The 25109-nt window shown below is 36.0% G+C and overlaps 1 long non-coding RNA gene across 1 annotated transcript; it reads right to left on the reverse strand.

Annotated features, from left to right (window-relative positions):
• Positions 1–3921: 3921 nt before the first annotated feature.
• On the reverse strand, positions 3922–24569 carry LOC116240528 (uncharacterized). Its single transcript, XR_004169318.2, has 3 exons — positions 24482–24569; positions 23958–24090; positions 3922–5409 (listed from the first exon to the last, which is right to left on the reverse strand). It is a non-coding gene; the product is annotated as an uncharacterized LOC116240528 (long non-coding RNA).
• Positions 24570–25109: the final 540 nt, after the last annotated feature.

Below are 25109 nucleotides of genomic sequence, written 5' to 3' on the forward strand. Positions count from 1 at the left end.
AAACCATGTTGTAGTTTTTAAATTTGTCCATTTGCATTACGCTGAGGACTTGACTAATCCTTCACATAATGTCTAAGAGTAGACAGCAGAGTTTCTGAGGCATATCACACAATAATGAAGAAGCTCATTTGTGTTGAATGTCTCAGCAGCGTTTCACAGTTAAGTTCTTGTTAAGCCTTTACATAAAGATAGAATACATATTCTTGACAACCAGATTTTACGTACAATGTTTCCCAGTCAATTATGTCTAGTAGATGAGTTTTACTATTCAGCAATATATTTTTCCATTGGTATTTTCAGGCTGAAAGCAACTTGCTATAATGGCAGAAGCAAAAGGAAAAAAAATTCCCATCTGTTCTCTTTTTTAAGCGTTGGAAAACAATTACATCATCACAGACCCTTGTAAAAACAACTCTTATCTTTCTTATAGTATTGAAAAGCTGCAATGAGGTTTCCCCAGAGACTTCCCCAGGCTGAACAGTCCCCATTGTCTTCATAGGAGAGGCACTGGAGCCCTCTGGTTATTTTTGCAGCCCACCTCTGGACTCACTACAAGTTCATGTTCTCTTACGTTAGGAGCCTCAGGGCTCAAGGTGGGATCCCACAGGAGTGGAACAGAGGGACAGGATCACCTTTCTTATCCTGATAGTCACACTTCTGATGAAGCCCAGGAGACAGTTGGCTTTCTGAGCTGCAAGTACCCAGACTGGCTCATTTCCAACCAGGGGATCAGATTTAAAAGTTACTGAAGGAGAGATAAAACAATTTAAGAGGTAAGGAAATCTTTTCTGCATTGTTAGGACAAGAACTGAAGTGTTTCAGTTATAGTTTGGAAAGAAAAATAATTGAATTAATGGATAGGGATTTTTTTTTTTTACTGTTGTTATTCAAAGACCTAACTAATTTGTCAAGTAAGAAGTTACTAAGTTTGAAAGATTGAGTGGCATGTTCAAGTTTTAATGAAAATTACCGTCACCTTAAATTAAAAAAAAGAGTAAAAATAACTGATAAAGAGCAAACTAAACTCCAAATTATGATATAATTTAAGATCAGAACTTCAAATTACATTTTCAGTTTCTCCTTAATTACCTTACCTTTTTCTGTGATGCCATACAGAAAAGCCACAAAAAAGCTTTCTACATAGGCCTAGAAAAGAAACAAAACATAATAGCCAAAATAAATCATCCTTCTTTAGGGACATATATTTCCTCATACTTACCTCCAAAATTCTGATCCTTAATCTGGTCACTGGCTATGTTGGCAGCAGCTCCATTGTATACAAGGTGTTTACCTACTTCCTACCATTTCTACATTAGACACCCCTCCTTAGGTAATTTTCAGTCATAGAATATCACTCATTTGGCCTCTTGTCCAGAAAGAAAAATAACTAGTTATTTTGAGGACAGCAAAATAACCAAAATAGCCACATTAAATCACAAGAATTAAGACAGCGTAAGACCATTTTGAATATTTGGCTTAGAAGATCTTTGCCTCTAGTTCCTGTTAAAACTGAGGAAAATATCTAGGTTTTTTCTTATCACAACAGCTAAAAAGCCACTTATTTTGGATGAAAAAGCAAATGGAATTTTGCCTGCGTGTGTGTTAAAATATCTATTTCACTACTCCAATCCTCCTGCTTTGCAGCCAAACAAAGCAACAGAAAGCAGACAGCTACTCAAACAAGTGCTATTCTGAGTGATGACAAATTTTCATGAGAGCAGACATTCCGAGCATTAGATTTAACTCTTGCATTTCAGGTGTAATTTTGAGCAACTTTCCTAAACTCAAATATCTGAAGATTAAGATAAGACCTCCATTTCCTTAAGCTTGACTTAATAGAAGTTTTGATTCTGAAATTATCTGGTGGCATCCTAGTCAAGCCACCCACTTCTCTTCCTCATTTTTCCATTAACTTTTCCATGTATGCATTAAGGAAATACAGTTGTATTTTCTTAACACAATCTGCCTCTACAACATGATATTAATCTTTTTTTTTTTTTCCATTCCTCTGGTTCTCTCAGCACACTAGCACTCCCTATCTTTTCTGTGAACAATGCTAACTTCTCACTCCCTCTGACAAGCTCAATACCTCAGCATCTTTTGCACAGCTTAGATCATGCCTGTATTTCATCTTGATTTTCATTTCACAAACCTCAAGTCACAAACAATCAATTATGTCATAATATTGCTTCTTCATCATGTGACTGACTTTCCTTTAAGCCCATAGAATTATCAAACAACTTGGGAAATGGAGATACTGCCAACAGCTATCTGATATGGGAGAGGACATGGGTAAATGTCTCCCAGGCCTGCAGAGGAACTAGCATTCAACAGCACTGAAGGCAATGGTTTAAAACAAGAAACGTTATTTCACTGCAAAGAAGAAAGGGTTAACATCTGCAACTTAACCTTCACTTCCTTCTCCCCTCATCTCAGAGAGAAGCATTCCTTTTCCTCTATATGTATTACCTTTCCCTTTCCTTGGAAGCCTTCCCTTCTTCCCAAAATAGACTTTGCATCCTATTCCCAGTACTGACACAGTTTGGATCTAGTCAATGTCAGTTCTAACATTTGCAATCTCTCATTTATTTTGTCTTTCTGGAAATGTGACTTCTTGCAATCTCGGGTATTTCTTCCTCTACAGCTGATAGGAGAAAACCTGCTGAGTACTCAGCACTGCTGTGCTGAGGATCAGGCAAAGGGGACTCGGACTCCCCATGGTCTTTAATATTCTTTCAGGCAAGAGACAAAAAATACAGTTAAACTACAGAAAAGGAGGGGAACTATGTAAAGCTATATGGGTTTTGAGGACAAGAGGAATATATAACTACTTATGTTTTGTGTCTGTGAGAGGGCAGGAAGTCACAGCCTGGTGCTACTCTCCTTTAAAAGCAAAAGAAACACTGCTGCACCTGTGAAGACCCCACTCACCTCCTTCCTCCTATATGGCCATCACGCACCACCTAGAGAAACAATTGCTGACAAGCACAACCAGCTTTGGATATATGTCAAATAGTTGCCTTGTCCTGAAAACTATAGACTTTGCTGCAACAAAGGTGTTTTCTTGTCTAAATGTTGCTAGGAGACTAGGAGAAATGGAGGAAGGAGTTACAGGAGGTATCCGGTGGTGTATGAACCCGTCCATTACAACACAGTACTGCAGTGCAGTATAAATGAAGAATTCACGATTCCTTATCACACTATTTTCCATACGAACCTTGACTCAACTCTTCTAACAGTATAATATGCATTTGTATAGTATCTTAATGGAAAAAGAAAAGGAACACTGCAAAACAGATAACAAGCAAAACTGAACATATCAGCAATTGGTGGTCCCAAGTGAAAGAAATACATGCAGTTTTTGCTATAAAGAAAAAAAGAAATGCCAAAATTATCTCTGCTGATGGTAGGTTCTACAAAAGAATTCTCATTGTTGGCAAAATTGGTAGGGAAGAACAGCATTTGACACATGTTGAATTTTACATGTAATGAAAAGGAGCATTATTTCAAAACTTCAAGTCAGATATTTATGTCCAGGAGAAAAATGTGTTGAGAATTTTCCCAACAGATCATGTAGGATTCAAAAAGCAGCACTTATTGCTTTTCTTTTTCTGCAAAAACAAACAAAAGTACTCTTTTGCTTTATTTCATTTGTAAATCAACCAAATTCTGTTGAATTTTAGGGCACATTCCTGACTAGAGGCATAATATTCTTTAGCTCTAATATTAACATTAGTAGATCTTGGGCTTTCATTTTGCTCTTGTCCGATAAACCTAACTTCTTATTTATTTAAAATTCTAACCTAGAAGTTAAAAATGATAGTAATAACAATAATAAAATATTGCCCTAATGTATATTCTGTGAAGTTTTGCAAAAGTAACTCTTCTGCAGAATTTTAGCAGCTGCAACCTCTAGGCAGTAGCTGAGTTGAAGACCAAAAATGGGTATTATGCACATTTGATATTAACAGAAATAGGAAAGCTTCTGGCACTATACTGCAGTCTGAATGGAAAATCAGATGGCATACAAAGGCCAACTCTTCTGCAGGCCAGAAAAATAAATCTTGCAGACAATGTTAGTATGAATTCAATAGAAACATCATTTAGTCACAGAGTCTAATTTCAATCAAGGTGCTGCCCTGATAGCATTACATCCTTTCTGCAAATGAATTAAAGGACACTGAGACATGCTGTGGAGACTCCAGTAGCTACCATGAGGAGAAAATATCACAGACAAAGAAATAGTCAACATGAATTTCACACTAAGGCAGCCACCTGTAACTACATCTTAAAGAAAAGACAATAAGCAAGCATTTTGGAAGTCAGTCACTGAAGCGCAGGCTTGAGACTGAATATAGTATGGGAAGAGACCCTTCAATCAACCCTACTTTAAATTGACACCCATATTCAGAATAATATACATTGGACATGTGTGCATTCTAGTCTTCAGATAAAATCTGTTTTCTCAGTAGGTTTCCTTAATGAAGAATTCTCACCAACATATTTTTTACTGCACTAAAGCACTGGACATCATATTAGGTAGCAAAGGATAGTTTTATCATATTGTCTAGGGTTTCTTCTAAAAGAAGTACCAAATTCCTTTAGCTTATAGTGGCATACTTAAATTCCTTTCTAAGGAAAAATGTTGACTAGTTATGTGTAGGCACCTATTTTTGCTTTTCTTCTTACAACTCAGCAAATTACCTGGGAATGTGGGCGGGTCTACCTAGGAAAACACAGAAAAAAGTTAAAGGGTGTTTTTAACACCAGTTCTAGTCTGCCATTCTGCAAGCAGTTCCATGATCTGTAGTTGTAGCTTCGATTCACATTCCTTAGAACACAGCACCAAGTCAAGTACAAAGTGTATCTCCAAGCAAAATGATCAGGAGAATCCCAAGATGAATTTTATGGACTCTTACTGACCCACAATGTTATCCTCCATTATGATCCTCTCCTTTCCACCTCAATCTATGTCTTGTAAAACATCAGAGTATCCACAGCACTAAAACTGCTGAACTACATTTAAAAAATTCCACGAAACTGAACAGTTCACATGCATAGTATTTCACACATCTGCACGTCATAATCTCTACTACATACAACACAAAAAATTTCAGATGATATGATTTCACTGGAGACATGTAAAATGTTAGCAAATCAGAATTGCCTTTTAGCTTTTCTCTTTATTCAGAGCAATTTCAGAAAGAAGGAATCTGCAAGTTAGCCTGGTTGCAAAGGACTACATTATTAGCTGTCTGATTTAATCTTGAGAAAATCCATCAGCACCACTTCCCATAAGCTTTCATGTCAGCAATAATCCCTCCATCCAGTTTGGTTCATTTGATCCCTCAGTAGTTCCCAATCTAGTTATGAACCACTAGATTGTCCATTTGTTTGGATTCCAGTTTCCTACGGAAAGAAAAACAAAAACAAAGATAAGTTAATCTTGTACTTAATATGTTTGAGGAGCTGGATCTTTAAGTCTGAATTTACATTTGCCCAATAAAGAGCAATGTTAGCTAGCGTCTTAATGGAGACCAACAAATATTTAACAGCAAACCAAAGGAGGATTGTATTTTACTAATTTTCTCCTCTTAATCAACTGATACTGTTTATTTTCAGTTAATAATAGCTAAACAAGAAAGAAACAGCCTTTTTATCATAATGAATTCAACAATCTAAGCACTCATTTACAGACAGATATCTTGAGGCTTGGGGGGGGGGGGGAGAAGAAGGGGAAGGAAGAAGAGAGAGGCTCTAAAAACACTCTCAAGAGCAAAAAGAAGAAACTGATGCAAAAGAGCTTAGTTTTTTCCTTTGGTCTTTTAATCACAGCACACTGTTGCATCAGTTTTACTGAAAGTATTCTATAAAATATTCTACAAATAAAGCAGGTTTATTGTCCTAAGCCAACTTACTGATACAACAGTGAAAGAAAATTCAATCTCTTTCCCTGTTCCACTAAAGTCCTCTCAAAACAACAAGCATGGGAGAAAGTATGAAAATCTGATGTATCCACCATATTCAAAGATACATTATTGCATGATATATAGGTCACCAAATCCTGCTGGAAAATGCCAACAGCAAATTTAACAATGCAAAAAAACACACTTGTTTGAAAAGAGTTATTTTGACTTGGCCACCAGAGAGACAAAGTTAGAAGAGAATAGGATGTGATACAATATGATACAACACAACAGAATAATAGTCTAGTCGGAAGAGACCTTCAAAAGATCATCTAGTACAATTGCCATAAATTTCAAAAGAATGAGATTAACTTTAGTTTGCTGAACTTAATAATACAAGCCCTAGAGATGGCTTTAAAATTACTTAAGGCAGATGTTTATTAAATAAACAATATCCATCTAGCAACGTGGCCTATGTTATTTTGTAGGTAAACAATGTTACAGCAAGGAACATGGACTTTCTTCTATTTCGCATTTTACTCAAATACGTTTTAAGACAGTAATAGCAGCAAAATGACATACCACATATCAATCAATACCATTATTGAAATATCATATACCAAAGATGTCACAGTAATTTAATCAGATTTCTTGGTGGGCTTCAAAGGTGTGCAAAATTTAGCAGACTATAAATCTAGGAGAGAAAAATATACATTCAATATCCTTACAAAATGATTCACATGAAATAACCAGAAATAAAAAACAACCTACACTATTTGAAACAAGAAATGCCAAGATGGTGGCAATACATTTAATCCTGAAGGTTGCAGTAAAAGCAAAAGTCATGCATGAATAAAGGGGGAAACATGCTACAGGGAAAAGCAATAGGCTCTTTTTGTCCTTAGACCAGTGGAATTTAATCAAGAGCCTGCGCTACTTTTGAACATTTTAGAGAACATCACCAAACCTCTTACAACTTAAATTCTCTGCATAGCACAGAAAAGAAATTAAATACAATTTGCCATCATACCCATTGCTAAATAAATTACTTATCTGTCAGGCTTGACAAAGTGATAGTATAACTTCCAAGGATAATTTGCTAATACTTGGCTAGTTGGTTTGATTCAGCAATTGGCACTGATAACCCAGTCTGATTTTCAGAAGAGCAATGACATGGTTTAATTCTTAATCTCCACTGCAGAAAATTGCTGCCTATTCTAAGAACCAATGATTTACCAGGATAATGTGTCACCCAACGTACACACTGCAGAATCTCACAGCAGCTATTTGTAGCATTGTCACAGAATGCATAAACATATAAAAAACATAAAATGTCATTTCAAAAGACTCCAAAGAAAACAATAGTACAAAAAGGTATCTTTTATAAAGCATAATTATATCCTTCACATAGCCTGATGCAGGGAACTACAAAGGTCACTCCAAAAATAATGCCCCCCACTTTTCTCCATGGAAACTACAATTGATGCAAAGAGCAAAATAACACTATTTTGATAGAGCAAATTCTAAAGTACAAAACACTATTTTCCAAAATAGACACCACCATTAGCTATGCATTTTCCACCAGCAATGAGCAAGAACCTGCCTGCTATGCTTGTAAGATTCTGCACCAGTGGAGGTAACTCACTGTCGCCACTGCTGAGATACACCACCCACCTCCCACCATGCTCATATTCTCTGTTTGGCTTCCAAAAATTTTCAGCAAGCATTGATGAATAACAGTGGGCACCATTTTTGCTTCACGGAGAAATTCAGTTCCACACATTTGCTTCATACATACTTCCATGTCAGATGCCATTTTGTCAGACTGCCCCTCTGCCACCATCTGTCATACAGCAACAAAATGTAATGGAATACTGGTGGGAATGTACAGCCTCTACTGTCATACTACCAACATCCACCTCTAATGTCCTAGGCCAACATAATAAACATTATTTTCATAGCAGCCCTCCCTCATTATTGAAATACTTTATGTAACCAGATTGTTACTAGTTGCCCTCTCACATCTTGTCAGATAAATTAAAACAGCAGCTGAGTTTGCATGTGAAACTACTGCTTGAACTTCGATAAAAATTTGTTTATCCATGAGAGACTGCTGTGATGCAGTACCTGTTCCAAGTACTTCGTGCATTTGTTACCACATTTGATTTCCCTTCTATCCTTATCTATCTGTCATTCTTTCCATTTTTAAATTCTAGATCTTCTCCAATTGCTGCTGTGGCATTGTGAGAGTAATAAATAGCACCTTGATGACTGGGCATGCCTCGAGGAGAAAAAACACCTGCAAAGGGAAATCAGAATGGTGTAGAGGATGTCTTCATTGACAACTATAAATACAAAATGTTCATTTTCATTGCTGACTGTGCCACATCAGCTCTTCCTGCACTAGCTGCTAGTCTAGAACTAGAGGCTAGTAGAGTAATACCCTCTCAAAGATATCCAACAGCAGAGAATGTAAATATTTCCATTAATTGAGGCTTTTCCTGGAAGAGAATTTAGATTATTTAAGAACCCAAAACAGAATGCAGAAAATCAACCCCTGCTGGACATGAACTATTTATTTCTCCTATTCACACAGAAGAGGTAGGCATTCCAAAAAGCAGAGGAATGTGGGCATAAGGTAACTGCATGTTTCCACAACATTCCCTCACCAGCACTGCAGCAGAACTATTTTGCTGCATCGTCCCCAAGATTTGAAGTCTCAATCAGCTAAGAACTGCAAAAACTTCAGAACAGTAAAGGACAATAACTCTGGAGACCCTGTCCAAACAGTCATGTTAGTATTGTCTCCATCCAAACCAACTGATGCGATAATACAAATATGGAAGGCAAGGATAACCTTCAAACAGCATTGCTGAAATTTTCAGAGTTCTGAATTGTGCATAGCCTTCATAGTTTAATGCACTTTAGGGGATAAAACAGCTTGAATTTCATGTTTCAAAATGGAAAAATAGTCATACGTAGGGAAGAGACTTAGAACAAAACCTTGATGATCTGTAAACATTTCAGCTTATTTTGCTTTTAGACATTTTCAGCCTATCCTTCCCTTAATGTTATGGACTTCTGAGGAGGATGTCTGTATAACTAATATATACAAATGAATATATAAAAAATAGGCATATAATTATAAAATATAAAGCTTACTCGCAGGTTTTAATGTCTTATATCTCACACACATGCGATTTGCTCCACAAGGAAGTAGTGGAAGAAAGGATGAAGCATAACAGATGCTAGATGGCTCCCTTAGTGCAATACACTCTTTCCCTGAGATAACCAAGGTAGTGAAAAGTCTGTGTAATATAAAATAGCACAGAAGAGCAGAATTCTATGATATGGAATGAAAAGCAGCTACCTATGAAATCAAACAGACTTTGGATGATACAGATGATGGATCTGCTGCTGATGTTAATCCATGTTAGGTGTCACATTTAAAAGTACTATTTTTACAGTTCCCAAAAGCATGCTGGGTGTCTTCCAGGACAAATAAAAGGCATGGACCATGATTTGCATGGTTTTCAGAAACTTGGCATGACAAGTGAAGATAACCAAAGGCACTGAGGAGATAAATTGAAGAAAGAAAATAGAATATTAAAGCTAAGATGTTAAGCATCACGAAAGACAAAATGTTAAGATTTTGCTTTCCACAGCAACACTATCTGTGTTGTGTTGAACAGCCTATGCAACTACATAAACCATAAGTTGTTAGTGTCTCCCATTTCATGAAGAAAAAAGAAACTCAAATACCTGCTTTTGCTCAGTGTAGCAAAATGATGTGCACTTTTGCACTAACCGAAATTGAGATTAAGATCCTCTTGTAGTAATGTGTGTTGTCATGCTCCATACAAAAAGACATAAGAAAATCTGGTAGCAGTACCTAGTTCGCAATGATTAAGTTTAATGGTGACAAGTCTCTAAATGAAAACTCTACAGATAATATTGAGTGTAGTACTTTTCAAATTCATTTAGGTCATTCATGTGGTCTATTTTTCACGTTTCTGCATTTGACACATTTCAGGTCTCCAATGATATGAACACTAGAGCTCTGCACTGTGACTTCAAGAGGTAAGTACCTAACAGGAAGAAATGAGAGCTCCCAAGGCAACTCCCACCTACAATGAAGCACACCACAGTTTAATCTCTCTTCTCATTCAGTCACTTTCCTGACATCACTAGAAAGCACCGTCTCTGCAAATACCTCCATGAACAAAACTGATGTTAGATAAACATCTCAGCAGATATGGAAAAGACAGTAGACAGTATTCAGTCATACTCGCTAACTTGGCCAAAATAAGTTACAGCAAAAATGAAGTGAAAGGCTTCAATTACGTATCCCTTGAATGCCATAGGTAGCTTTAAACAAATACTGCACAGACGTACTCTCAAGGTAGCAGAAGTTGAATTTAAGTCTGTAGTTTAGAACACATAAAATACCAACAACACAAATGGATTTAACCTTTAGTAATCCTTTGTGACAACTATGACAACATGATATCCTGCACAAGTTTCTTCAGACAAACAGTAGTCACTAATATTTCAGAAATTCAAGAGAAGAGTAAGACTATCACAAGGAAAAAACTACCAAATAATGAGGTTATTAGAGAAAGACTGCAATTACAGGGATAAACAAAGTACAGCTGACTGAAATAAGTTCAACAGCAAATACAAAGACATTCGCAGAAATTCTGCTATGATTTGGCTACAAAGGCTGGTTTTTAAAAAAAAATCACAAGATTATATGAATACTTTAAAATCCAGCTAAAGGAGATTATTACTATACTATTGTAGTTACAGAAGGAATTGACTTTTTAAATAAGTACACAGATATATTTCACAACAGGTAAATAGAATTATATGAAAGTCAGGCTCTATAAGCAAAATAAAGAGAAGGAAAAGAAGCAGAAGAAAAAACAGAAAAGTGCAGAATGGAAAAAATAACTGTAATCTCCAGCATAAGGTCTACTTACTGTAGAAAATAACTGAACTGCAATTTGCAAAAATAAATAAAGTTTCTTGCCAGCTCCCTCCTTTTATCTCATTTTATTCACAACTTCTAGCTTGCTTGCCCTCTATTTGCTTCAACAACACTTAAATTCAATTTCCACTTCCTCACAAATTAGCTTCCCTATTTATAGCATTCCTGAGCATGTTTATGCACCTATAGAAAATCAGTCGACAGGAGCTTTAGGGCATTCATAATTTTTCCCCAAGCAACAATAACAACAACACGTTTATAATGACCAAATCATCAAGAACATTAACTTGTTCAAGATTATGACTCAGAAAATACATTGTTTTTTTTTTATTTATTATCACAAATGGGTAGTGGGCAGAGAAAATGCGTAGTGGAACTTGATTATTTACTGCTTGAGGTATCCATACCAAAAGAAAGCAACATAAATGAAAAGGATGTGGGCACTGTTCACAAGAACATATGAGTTGATAACAGACAACAATTTCAGCATTCGTCTTGCTCTGCTGAAAACCCAATTTATATTTCTTCCCTTATCTGAAAGAGCTTAATCCATCATCAAACATGGATTAGGGAGAATTTCCAGTATTTCCTGTTGAATATGTTCTGCCTTTTTACAAGACACTTAAATTTTCCACTGGGCCATAAAAGAAGAATGATGTTATAATTTAGTGGATGTAGCAACGTTGTACATTCCCATTCATGTCCCTGAACATGCAGCACATCACGAAGCAAAGCAGAGTCAACAGACAATACAGAGAGCAGCTCACCTATGCATACACTACAGGATAGTGTGTAGAATTCTGTCTGGAGCAGCAACTGTAAAGGTGAATACAAACAGAGATTTTTCAGTTCTCTATGAAGAGAACCAACTATAGGATCTGACATCACCTGAATGAATATATATAAATTTTGATTCATTTTCACTTCATAACACGTAGAATAAATGCACCTATCCCTTCAGTCCTGTATGATGACATTGGAAAATCATCATTCAGAGGAGGAATCAAATCCCCTAGGCAAAAAGGGGAGCACCAATACATAGAAATATTTCTTACATTCAAAACAAATCTAAGAACAATTTTAAGCAATTAAACTATTCAGAGCTATTTATCTCCATTTTAAAGTTGCATCACTATTTCTGTTATTCAAGGGCACTACATAAGAGGGATCATTTAAGTATAGAATACAAATAATTAACAATTAACTTGAATCTTGAAACTGTAAAGAAAATTTAAGAAATAACTCAAAGTGATCACATATTTTTACAGGCATTACCTGTTCAATAATAGCTAAGGCCAGTTTCCTTTTCGGTCTCTACTTCCTTTCTTCTGTTTGCCTCTTTCTGATTCCTGGAATTTTTCCACATTTTCTGTTCCTCATTTTCTTCCCCTCTAATTTTTTCTTTTTTGCTTCCATTGCTCTTCTAGCAGATCTTACTACTTCAATAACCCCAAATCATGCCTGAATGAACTGAAAGGAAGAGGAAGGAGAGGGCAGAAGGAGAAAGGAAATGGTGTCACAGCAACTGCAAGGCTTCTGATTGAGTTCTGCAACTGATCCTTTCTTCAGTAAAACACTTTCATACTCCCACAGATCTTTTCAAAATGGATAGCAACTACTGCTACTTCTAGTAGACTCCACAAATAACTTGCATGGACTCAAGACATTCTCAAGCACTTAAGCAGACAGTATGAACCGCAAGGCTTCAGGATAATCTTATTCTACCTCATAAACTGGCTGAAGTTGTTATTATTTCTGTTGTGTTATCTCCACCCTCTGAAATTCTAAAAGATCGCATTTCTCCTCCAAAGCATCAGTAAGGTACACTTGCCAGCTGTAGTGAGCTGTCATCAGTCTCTCCAGGCCATGTTGCTTCAGCTACATGGTAACATCTCTCAGCAGAGAGCAATCACATAGGTCATAACCATACAACAACATACAATAATATACATAACATACATGTGCATATGTACATGTCCATGAGTCCCATCACCCTGCTAGCCATGGAACCAGGCCGAACCAGCCCATAAACAATTCACACTTGCTTTTTTTTGTCTGACTTATGCCTATCCATGCTATATTCAGAAAAGATTAAGTTAGATTAAATAACAATCAATACAACATTCAGATCTGTCCTTCAAACTCAACTTTTAAGATGATTTATGGTCTAATGGTCAAATGTTATTTGTTTTTCAAATTTAAAATCAAAACTCCACATTACACAAGGACAACACTGAAAAAAAAAAAACAAAAAAAAAAACCTGGTTGTTCTTGCAGTTCTTTCTCTGTGTTTCCAGATCACAAAAAAAAAAAAAATTCAGAATGAAATAATCTTCAGCACATTCTTCATGCAAAAATAGCCCAAGTGGTCTAAACTGTTGGAACACCTTTGCTTCTGGGAAGTATATGAAGCTTAATGTTCTCAGACTTAGGCTAATCCACATAAAAAACACAGACTAATAATGAACAGCACTATGAGTTATCCTATACCAGCTTCAAAACACCTTTAACTAAAACTCAGAGAGGATATATAGGTATGCAAGCTCTTAAAGCAAAATGAATGACCGTCTTCCTAAACATAAAAAAAACCAGTAACTGCTTACTGCAGGTGTGATGCTTTTTTAGTAGTTCGTTGTTCAGAGTGGCTGCTACCGTTGAAGCATGCTGCTTTTTTGGCATACTTTTATCACTGCCCTCTTGCCACATTTAAAATTCTGAATTTTTTTTTAATTTCAAATTACAACTACTCTGAAATGTGTTTTCCAGTTCAGAGACAGCAATCCAGAGTGCAATAAAGTTTTCTGGAAGGAAAGAGTCAAGATGCTAATGAAAGAGAATAAAAAGTGTTCTAAGTCCTAAAAGTACTAAATTAGGGGAGTTCTCTTCCCATTATTCCTCCCTGCTAAGACACTATCAGAAAACAAAACAAAAAAGATATATCTTGTTACCAGATTAGGTTTGTGCCCTTTTTGTTTCTCTAATTTATATGCCAACATTTACAAAGCAAAGTCATGAGGTCAACGTCTACTCAGGTTGATATATCCACTAATATAATTTCCTAGAATAACAGGAAAAAAAAAATCTACAGATGGAGGCTTAATTTGAATAAATCACTAATTGAAGCATAAGTATTACAAAAAGGGGGGGGAAAAAAGCAACCTTCATAGAAAGTAGGAATAAAGTTCCAAGTCAGAGATTATAAACAAGAATTTCTGTATATTATGGCATACCAGAATACTTTTCAATCTATTTGTACTCAGAGGTGATCCAAAATTCACTACAGCTACAGCATTTGGTCCATTTTAAGTGCTTACTGAGAAAGGAGACTGAATAAAAACACTTTAGGACCGAGTCTGATCAACTCTGTGTTGTGACTAGTCTAAGATAACATCTAAATGGTGTAATAAATATAAAATATTTCTATGGCACAGCAGAGTGGAACAAGTTTCCAAAATTCAACTCTTAATTTCATACTTTCCCCAAGAGCAAAATAATTCTGTCATACTTTCCAGTAACTCTTCCCAATTTTAACATTACAGAAACTTTCTTACACATGTGATGCCAGCAGAGCAGCTCACTGTGTGCAAACGGGAAACAATAGTCTCAAAGTTTCAAGTAAATATCCTGGGAGAGAGACATTTCATTTCAGATTTCTCTGCTATTGACCCAACTGCTATTTTCTAGCCCTTGCTGGAAATCCACAATAGCAGTCAACAAATGCTTTTAAAATCAAATCAAAAGTAAAAACAGAGTGAGGAACACAGAATGATTTTTCTTCAGTCTGTCATACATACAGTTTTTGTGTATATTTATGACTCAATATTCCAGTTTTGTTTAAACAAAAGGGTGTCTTTCAGAAATCCATGGTATCAGAATAGCACGCGAGATGACATCTGCTTAGCCCCCTGCACAAAATACTTACATCAACTCTGACATATTTTTGTTTTATAGACCATTCATATGTGCAAGAAGAGACCACACAGCTCCAAAAGCAATATAATTCAATTACATTAGAGAAACTTGAATTTGCCAGTGATACAATGTAAGCCCATTACTATTACAATCGATCACTAACACAGAATTTTTTTTTCCTCTAATATGTCTTTATTCGTGACCTTTGCCTTCTTAGCCCTTTTTTCAAGTTAACAGACCTTTCCCCCAAGATAATGTTCCTTTGCTCTCATTCTTCCCACCAGATTCTCTCCAGTTGCTCCACAGCTTTAAGCACAAGTGGACTAGATGATCCTAGAGGTCTTTTCCAGCCTTAATTATTCTATGGATATAAATGCAAGCTGTATGCTAATGCCTTAAAATTGCAGAACAGAGTTAAAAGGATTGCATATCTCATCCTGATGCTATGTTCCCTCATATAAGTTGCTCCAAAAGTAATGCCTCCTATTTTATTCTATGGAAACTGCAACAGTTTTATTATGCTCATTATACCTATCTGATAAAGCAAATTCTCAGCTACAAAATACTGTTTTTCAACATAGTCATCATTATTCGCTATACATTTTTACCAGAACCTGCAGAACAAGAACTTGTATGCCAAACTCAAAAATCTGTACCTGCAGAGGTGACCCACTTTTACAGCTGCTATGACAGCATAGTTGTTAGGAAAACATTGCCTGCGCACTCTATCTTTCATTGGCCTGAACAGACAGAAATTAGCTAAATCTGTACTATTACAGTGAATGTGCAAGGACAGCGCAGCCAAGTTTGACAGCATGCTCCATGGTCTTCAAACTGATATGGGACCTGGCATTACAGTGTTGTAAGTGAAAAATTGTAACCTTCACGAGCCTGACTCCAGAAGTTCTAGCCTCCAGTTTAGTCAGTGTCACAGCATAGCAGTCATAGCATAGAGTTGATGGTTGGTCCAGGTTCCAGAAAACTGAGAAGCATTAACCCTTTCATATCCCAGAAAACACTTCATCCACTGAGATTAGTATCTTTAAGCTTTTCTTCAATGTAAAATTCATCTTGCCATTCCACAGACTGACATTTTGACTGCAGCTCATAATGGTCACACCACATCCTGCCATCATTAACAATGAGATCCAAGAAACTGTCACATTCAGCCTCATGTTGATTCAATAGGTCCTGCAAATTCGCACACACAGTTCTTTCTGTTCCTGCGCAAGTATTCAGAGAACTCATCTGGAACAAATTTTGCAATATTCCAACTTTGCAATCACCACTTCCAGTGAACGGAAGGTGATATTCATCTCCAGACACAGTTTCCCTGGCCATAATACATGGAAGGATTGACGCTGGTCAAGCTTCAACATGGAATGCTGGGTCCAGATCTGGGCCATCCAGTATACAGTGGAATATACTGGAGCAAACCCAATCCATCCAGTCTCCTCCTTGGAGATCTCTAAAAAGACATCTGAACATGGTCCTGAACAAAATGACATAACCAGTCCTGCTTGAGCACAGAGTTGAAGCAGATGGCCTCCAAAGGTCCCTTCCAGTGTCAGCCATTCTGTAATTATGTGACACACAAGTATCACAGAAAAATATCTGAATTTGAGAGTGAGAGTGGATTTACACTTTCAGAAATGTTATCTATGCAACAAAATTTATAAAGTTCCTTCATACACCAAAGTATCAAAACAACAAATATAAATAATTAATTGGGAGACAAATATGAAGGTGGTGAAGGGAAGAGCCTCACAAGGAGAATACTTCTGAATAAAAGGCAAGGATAGGTTTTTTGATCTATGTCTTTTGCAGGGCAGGGTACAGAGGCTGTAACAATAGAGACATTCAATCTTTGTCCTGAGAGATAAGTAGTTTACACTTCACATTTATTTATTTACTAGACATAACAAGAAGCCCTAAAACACCTATTCCAGGATACTTTTCTTATTATTGAATATATGCTGTTTACACTGAATTTGAAAAAATAAACAATCATGACACTTAATAGCATCCATTATTTAATTGTCTCAATCTCTCAGAGATTTTCAAGATCCTACACACTGACAAGATCTCACGCCAGTTACTTTTTCAGAGGAGTCACACACAGTTGGGTCTGGAGCAAAAGCTTTGAATTAGCATAATGAAACTCATTATCTGTCAGTTGGCAATAGAGAAGACCTGAAAAATTGTCTGCGATAAGCTGCGATAAGTCAGTGAAAATTAAATGGGAAGACTGGTGAATACTTATAATTAGTTATCTTACAACAACTATACTATAAATACTAAGGATATGAAATCTAAGAAGTGAAGAATTAAAAGAGAATCCTTTTAAAAAAAACTCTATTGCTACCATATTCACACAGACCAAGACAGAAAGTCAAGAATATCCAAAATAAATGATAAAATCAGCATTGGTAAAATTAATTTAAAATTCAGTAAAAAAAAAAAAATTGGATTTATTCTGAAAGACTACAAGTGAATTGTCATTGATGAAGGGAACGTGAATGCATTTTGTTTATGTGTGATCGGTATGACTTTGATAGATGAACATATCTGAAAAGTTTTAAGGTGATAATCAATATCTAAAATATTTTTTAAAAGATGCACAGAGAAAAGAGACAAAAGTACAATGCTAAAGTAGCCCTCCTACTATACATATTAAATAGCCTATTTAAAACAAAATTTAAAAATCAGGTGGTCTCCTTGAAAATCTAAGGTGCTTTCAAGGAGTCTTGCTCTCTCTCAGAGCATATATAATGTTTCTCATCTCCTTGTTTACTAATGTCACAGGGCTTGCAGAGATAACAATGTCTTTGGATCGCCATTCACAAATAATCCAAATAATGTCAGTAGGCTTAAAACATTTTAAAGAAAAAACAGACATGAACATATTCAAACACACTCAGATATGAGTGTGTACAGAAATATACACAGAACTACAGAGGTTCTATTTCCTTAGAAATAGACAATGTTTAGTGATCGCCTATTTGAGAATGAAATTTTCTCAGTGTACAGCATTTATCTTGTACTTTGGAAATGAATTAAGGGAGGGTGACACGTTTCCAGAAGTGTATAATCCAGAGTATATTTTCCTCTATTCCTGTGATATTCACCTAGTAATTTCAATATTCTGTTTTGGAATTTCGATAGTGCAAGACAAAGTTTCTGTGTCTCTCATTCCTATTCTTATAGCATCACTGTGTGCAAATTATGTAAGCTTCAAGCACAGCCCACAATCATACCCAGGGCTATTTTAATCTTCCAAAGCAGATTTAAAATTGAAATTCAACATTCTCCTATTTTCGTATTCTATTTACTGAAAGTGATTAATTTGTTTGCTTGAAGTTTCCAGAAAGCTCTCTTGTAATTGACAAGTGCAACAATATAATTCTGAGATTATATCCTTTCTTGATGTTTTAGCTATTTCATGGTTTACCTTTTTGATTCTTTGTAAAGATGACTACAGTAAATTTAGCTGATACATACTAACTTCATCTCTAAAATACGGTGCCTCCAGGAGATGCATGTAAAAATAAATATGTTCTGAAATATTATCATATTTATAATTAAGTGTATCTGAGACATAAATACACTTTGTGCACAAACAAAATTTGACTTCTGTTTGCTATAAATATTTCTGTATTATCATCTCGATTTATTCTTAAAGTCTGATCATTTTCTTTTGTTCTGAAAGGACTTCCTGATGCAATCAATTTTTACTTTAACAGAATGTTCCATAAATCATCCATAATAATACCAAGGACATTATAAAACTTTGAAGTATAAATTGCAAGCTTAGCCATAGCATATTGAATGTTAAGATATCGGTCAAGCACATCTTCCTACCAGTTCATAGTAAATAATAAGGGAAATGGATTCTTTTCTGATGCAGACAAACTGTGGATCAGCATTATATTAGCTGCTCTAGAATTTTAAGACATTTTTTCCACCCCCTATAACATCCAGCTCTGTTTCACTGAATCATCCTCTAAATAAATGTCAAATTAAAATCTAGTGAGGAAAAGAGATAAATCTGTATACTGATTACATAGCAATACATTCATCTGCATGATGTAGAACTTTATGATTTAATGCAATAGAATGCAAGTAACAAAGATCTTCCAGCAGATACCAGGGGAGCTCATAATCATAAAGTCATCTCAGACAAGGATAATAAAAATATAGTTAGAATAAACTTACTTAGTTCCTTAGTGAAATGGGGTAAATCACAAGAAGAAGAAGGGAAATGTTAGTAAGATGAGGGTACAGTCATTACTTGTAGACAATGCAGAGGAATTAGCAACGAGATAGTCAAAATGCTATAGTTAATAGAATTAGAGGTCATGAAGACCTTTCGTGATACTGCATGTATTTCCAAAATGTCATTTAAAAAAATTTAAAAAGAGAGATACATCTGAGTTTGTTCTTTATTTTACAAAAATCATTTCTCAAGGAACATTAAAGTAACTTTGTTAATAATGACAGTAAAACACTTCCAGGTCTGTATAATTAAAGGTATGTTTCTTTTCTCGTTGAAGTGTTGAAGCTCTTCAGTCAGCACAGGCATTTTAGTCCGATCAGGCAAGAGACTTGAAAACATTTTTAGATCGGTATTTATGTGTAGGAAGTTACCTAGTTAAAAATTAGGAGAAGACCTACAGTACTAGTTTAGTAATGAGACTCCCAATAGTCTATAAAATAACATCCAACCTATTTACTTTTTTTTGTTGTTGTTGTTGCGAGCATGTTAATTAGCTTTCTATAATGGCATTACTAAAAGCTACACACAAATACCTCACAGGTTTTCTTTCAGCACTTTGATCTGTTTTCATCTGTTCTCGACTGCTATCTGAAAGCCCTCAGAATATGAGTCCAGTATGAAAAAATATATTTTCTTCTCCTCTGTGCTTTGTTTTTTAAAGTGAGAAAGAAAGAAACAAATAGATGACAAAACTATGATAAAAATAATTCACTGGAAATAACATGTTCTATTCATGTTCCAGTAAGTACATTATTCACTTCCCTTTTAAAGGACTTAAATCAGGTTAATTTAAAAACAAGGTTAAGGAATTCTAGGACTCATTTCGGGGCTATGATGATGTTACTAAAATGTATCTTGATAATGGTTTGAAACTACGTATTTTCAATGATCCTTTTTGTAGAATATCAGGTATAAGTCACTAAGCTAAAAGGAAAGTATTCCTGATTCTTTCAAAGTATATAGGCACAAGAATCCAAACTTGTACATATTCTTCAGACTCTTTCTACTACCAGAACTACTGGTTTTCTTAAGCATTGATTCCATTTGAAAAGAATCTGGATTCTGTGGGCCTTAGTTCTCCAGGTTATTTCAGAATTCATTTTCTTTTGATATTGCATACCATGACATCTTAGTACTTGTAGAAGCCTGTATTTCTCATTCACATAAGATTTAAGTAGGAGACATTTATCTCAATTTTCTTCAAAACTGCTAAAAAAAAAATCTGTGTCTTTATGAGCAGAGAGTACACCATATGATCTGGCAGTCCTCCTGCCTCAACTCCAGGTAGACAAGACTGCCTTGATAAACTCCCCCTGGATATTCACCAAGCCATAAAGATCAATTCTTCATCTCCACACCATTCCAACTACAACTCAGAGACAATAAGATTTTTATTTTTCTTTAAACACTGACTTCATCATCTAGATTCACTATACAGTGACTAAATTGCAGCACTTTTATAAGATTTTTTCGTTTGTTTGTTTATGAATTAGATGAAAATACTGCTTTGACAGTATAGTTCAAACTTTACCCCAGCTTAGGTCTGGTGTAGGCTTTCAGCCAAGGCGTTAAACAGTGTCTATATAACATCTTTGCTTTATTATTAATTCAAGAAGTACTGCTTAAGTTCCCTTCATCATCCTACATTTCTGATGTTTCAATGTGGTTGGATCTTACCCAGATATAAACCTTCAACTCACATGAACCAGCCAGCAGAAATCCCCAGCCCACTCCTGTGCTGTGACTCAGAGATCCTGAATCACTGCTGGGAGGGCTGACAGCAGCTAGAAGCCACAACAGAAAATGTCAACCACTGCACCGGAAGAGCAACCTGACTACTAATAAAAATAACATTTGTTTTCTTTCTCATGACAGCTGCCAGAGTATAGATATAAGTATTTTACACTTCTTTCTCTCAACTAAATTAAGCTAGACAGGTGACTTGTACACCACAGGGATTGCAGAACAAACCCTGACAAACAGCAGCAGAAGCCAGTCTTTCAGAAGTTACAACACAAAGGAACAACGATAAAAAATAAAAAATAAAAAATAAAAAAATAAATTAAAAACCACTGTGACAATCATTTATCTAGCAGAATTCCCTATCCTGGTTACAAGTTAGATGGTAGAGTCAGACACCTCTGAATTGCAGAATGCTATGTGCTTTTTCCTCAGTCTTCACATTTCTTTGGTGGCAATCTATGACATTATTTTTATAATCATAAATAATGAAAAAGTATTTTGTGGATGACAGTGGTCTCACCAGAGTTTTAGGATAAATTATTTCTTTCCATCTAATGTATAGCTCTGTGACATTGACCTACCTTTGTTAATAAGACCTTAAATTCCACTATCCTTAAGAAACATTATCTAGCTACTTCCAGCTCAGCAATAAATTTCTAATTATCTTGCAAACTCCTGAGCTATAATAATCTTAAAAATGGAAAGTTAAATATTTCAGAATGGCTCCTGAAGTGTATGACTCTATCTAATCTGAAATGCAACCTGTCAGTCAGTGAACATGGGAAGAATAAACCTTGAAAGTATTTCAAAAGCTAGAAATTCATTTATAGAAGATCAGGATGCTTATACTTCACCCCCCCCATGTTAATGGGCTGCTGCTTTGATTTTTCCTTGTTACCTCGCAGCTCACATTGGTAATCTATGTCAGAGCAAAATCAATGCAAACCACTAGCATAGTCCAGCATGCTTTGTTCAAACATAGTGACTTTACAAAAAAGCATCAAGGAGTTGGAGGAGTAGACACCATGCACATCTCAAACAGAGAAAGGGATCTACACTTCTAATTCCAAGGTCTGTGTTTAGGAACAGAAATATGACCCAACTGCTAAGAATTACAAATGCTTGTAACTTCTAAGTTAACATCTCACGTCCTACGAATAAATGCATAAAGCAAACTGAAAATTAATAGAACAAAAAACACAGATTTTACAGTTGGGTATCTTATTCTTAATGAATCTTTTCCATATACAAACAGCCATATAACGTTACTTATGGTGACACTTCTAGTATTTACCCTTAGGATGACTGACCTACTAAACAATATATATTGCAGCTTTAGTTGACATAACTCCTCTGCTTTTGTTGTGGTCTATTACAGATTAACCCTTAGTCCCCATTGTGGTTACACTCTGCAGCCTTGCACTGAAGACACACCACCTATCTCTGGAAGGCATATCTGGCCAGTAAGAGTGCAAAGAGACCAACCAAATTACAGGCACTAAACTGTGAGGTCTAATCATCTTCAATATCACTGCATTCAGAGAAAATAAGATAACATTTCTGCCCTGTATGGACAATAAGGGGACCCTAGTGTGATGAAGTGCTAGCTTCAGAACCTTACTTTGGTTCCTGATGCTTGGCAGCACCATTTCCCCTTCCCTTCCCCTTCTATCCTGTTATCTCAGGGCAGTTTTACATTTTGTTTGATTTTTTCTGAAATATAGTCATATCAAGAAGAGTAAAACACTTCAGCAAAGAAGCATTGCAAGGCAGCTGGTTAAGCTAGTTAACCAGGGCATTTCTAGATAAGCTATCAGTTTCTAGTTACTTTGAAAAGCCTGCCATCAAGCTTATCTTGAGGTGAATATAACACCTCAAATTCCCTTTGAAATGATATATTACTAAGGGAAATATATTGACAGCAGTTATTCAAATATTAATTGCTACAGAAGTCTGTCAACTTTTTCCTAATCCCAGAACTGCCTTTGTAACTCTCAAAGACTTAGATTGCAGTCTTGACTTTTATCCAATTACAGTTACTTTATAAATTTCAACCTAGTCATTTGGAGGATAGAAAGGAAAGAAAGCTACGAGGCTTTCGGGTTCTGTTAAGCATTCACCAGATTTACCATGAAAAAAAAAAGACTAGCTACACTAGTTATTCATCACCTAAATAGTAGCTCCACTTGAAGTCAGAAGACAGTTTAGGTAAGAGGCAAGCAGGTCAGATATGTTTGTTTCTGCCTGCAGCTGGAAGATAGCCTATAATGGTGTGACAGCATGAAAAGAGATATTTTTGTTGTTGTTGTTGTTGCTTATCACCTGTGCTACAAGGAGGATAGAGGATCTGCCTGGAAAGATGGACCCAAGAGGAAGTCTGAAGGGACAGAACTTGAAAAGGGATTGAGATGCTTATCAAAATGCAGTTCAGTAAGGCTATAGACAGCCACAATGATGCCAGGACTTTTTCCAGCATCTGATAACAAATCACTGCTTGGCAGGCTAAAACATTTCTCAAAGGGTTCCATCAACAGAGAACCAGGACTTCTCCAAGTGGATGGTAGCATCTGGCATATAGGTAACAATCATATTGTAAGAGATGGGCTATTTATGCACACACTCCTGACCAAGAGCTTTGCAGGGTTTTATTTCAGATGGGAAAAGCTATTTTCTTAAATCTTTACCCTCATGTCCTGAAGGTAACTGGAACTGTGTTGTTAGACTACTTAGGAAATCCTCTTCACAGAAGAAGTCTTACTCTGAGAAGTGCTCAGATTTAAAGACAGATGAAAACTTTCTAACATATTTTAACTGCTTCCTGTAGGTCAGGATGGCAGGCAGCCTGCCAGGGAGCTGGATTGCAGTCCACTCTCTCCTACACAAAGAAAATATTTATCGTAGGAATAAAAGATAAATACTATAATAACAATGCCCAGGAGCTACTAGTCCTCATACTAGATACCAGGCAAATAGCTTCTACAAGCCTCAGAAAGTCACCAGACAAATCCAGAAAGCAATTACCTACTCTCTCATTTGAACAAGATTTATCCATTTCTTCAGCCTCCTTTATTCTAACTCTCAGGCCATAACAGATCTAGGAGCTTTCATTAGACAACATTCATTTACTTACGCATTTTTTTCTTCCTTATACTGACACAGATACCACTACAACTTGGAGGACTCTAGACTTCTTCCTCTCTTTCCACCATGAGTTCAGAAGTCAGCAAAATGGTCTGGGGATGCTTCTAGTAGTACAATAGAGTCTGCAAATACAAAAAGCTGTAATATTTATTTCACTGGTGGAGTTCTCCATGTAAACAGAATAAATTACTGTTATTAATTGTATTCTTGCATCTATGGAAGCAAATTACCAGTGAAGAACAACTGCTGTTTTTATTAAAAGATTATTTAAACTCTTTTTGTCCCTCTCTCTGTACCAGAAGGGCACATGTATATTTTAGCATTTGGGCTCATGTTTTTAAAAAGCAGTATCAGAAATTACATTTTTATTTAAAAAGAGAGCATTAACTGGACAGAAGTAGATAACGTGGGGGTAAGGACAAGCAAAAGCAGATATTGCTACTATAAATCAGTTTTGGATCACCCAAGAAATATAGAAGTCATAAATAAAGTAATAAAGAAGGAAACCCTTACCCCTTTTTAAGGATCAGGGCTTAGCAAACACTCCAAAGGAGGTCATCTCTAAGTTGAGACACTTCCCTTGTGGCATCCAGCCTTTAAATGAGGTTAGGGTCACAAAGGTTAACCGCTTCCACTTGTGCTCCTGGGACTGGCCACGCCTCTTCACCAGCTGCTCAATCACTCCTTCAGGTTGTGGCCTAACAGTTCCAATACATGTGGCACAATAAAATTTTTAAGTGTTAACTTCCTTTATAAGGCCCCAGTGAAAAGTCATTCCTAATACTGTGTACAATCCTCATTTCTCATGGGTAATAAAAATTCATCAATTCTAGAGCAGATTCTGGGAAAAAAAAAACTTCTATGGGGATCAAGGGAATGAAGAGCTGATTTTACTAAGGAAGGCTAAAATGAAGCAAGGTAATATGCCCAGAGAAATGAAGGCTAAGAGTGGATATTAAAGTTCTGCATAAATGTACCAAAAGGTAAACAGAAGGAAGAGAAAAAAAAAAAAATTCAGACTCAGGAACAATGCTGACACAAAAGCAAATGGTTATAAAATGATCAAGAGTAAACTTCAACTAGAAGTGAAACAAAACTTCTAGCACTAAAGGAACTGAATTTTGGAAATCTCTCAGTGATA

The sequence above is a fragment of the Phasianus colchicus genome, chromosome 2 (genome assembly GCF_987193195.1).
Source record: "Phasianus colchicus chromosome 2, bPhaCol1.hap1.1, whole genome shotgun sequence".
In the NCBI taxonomy this organism is placed as follows: domain Eukaryota; kingdom Metazoa; phylum Chordata; class Aves; order Galliformes; family Phasianidae; genus Phasianus; species Phasianus colchicus.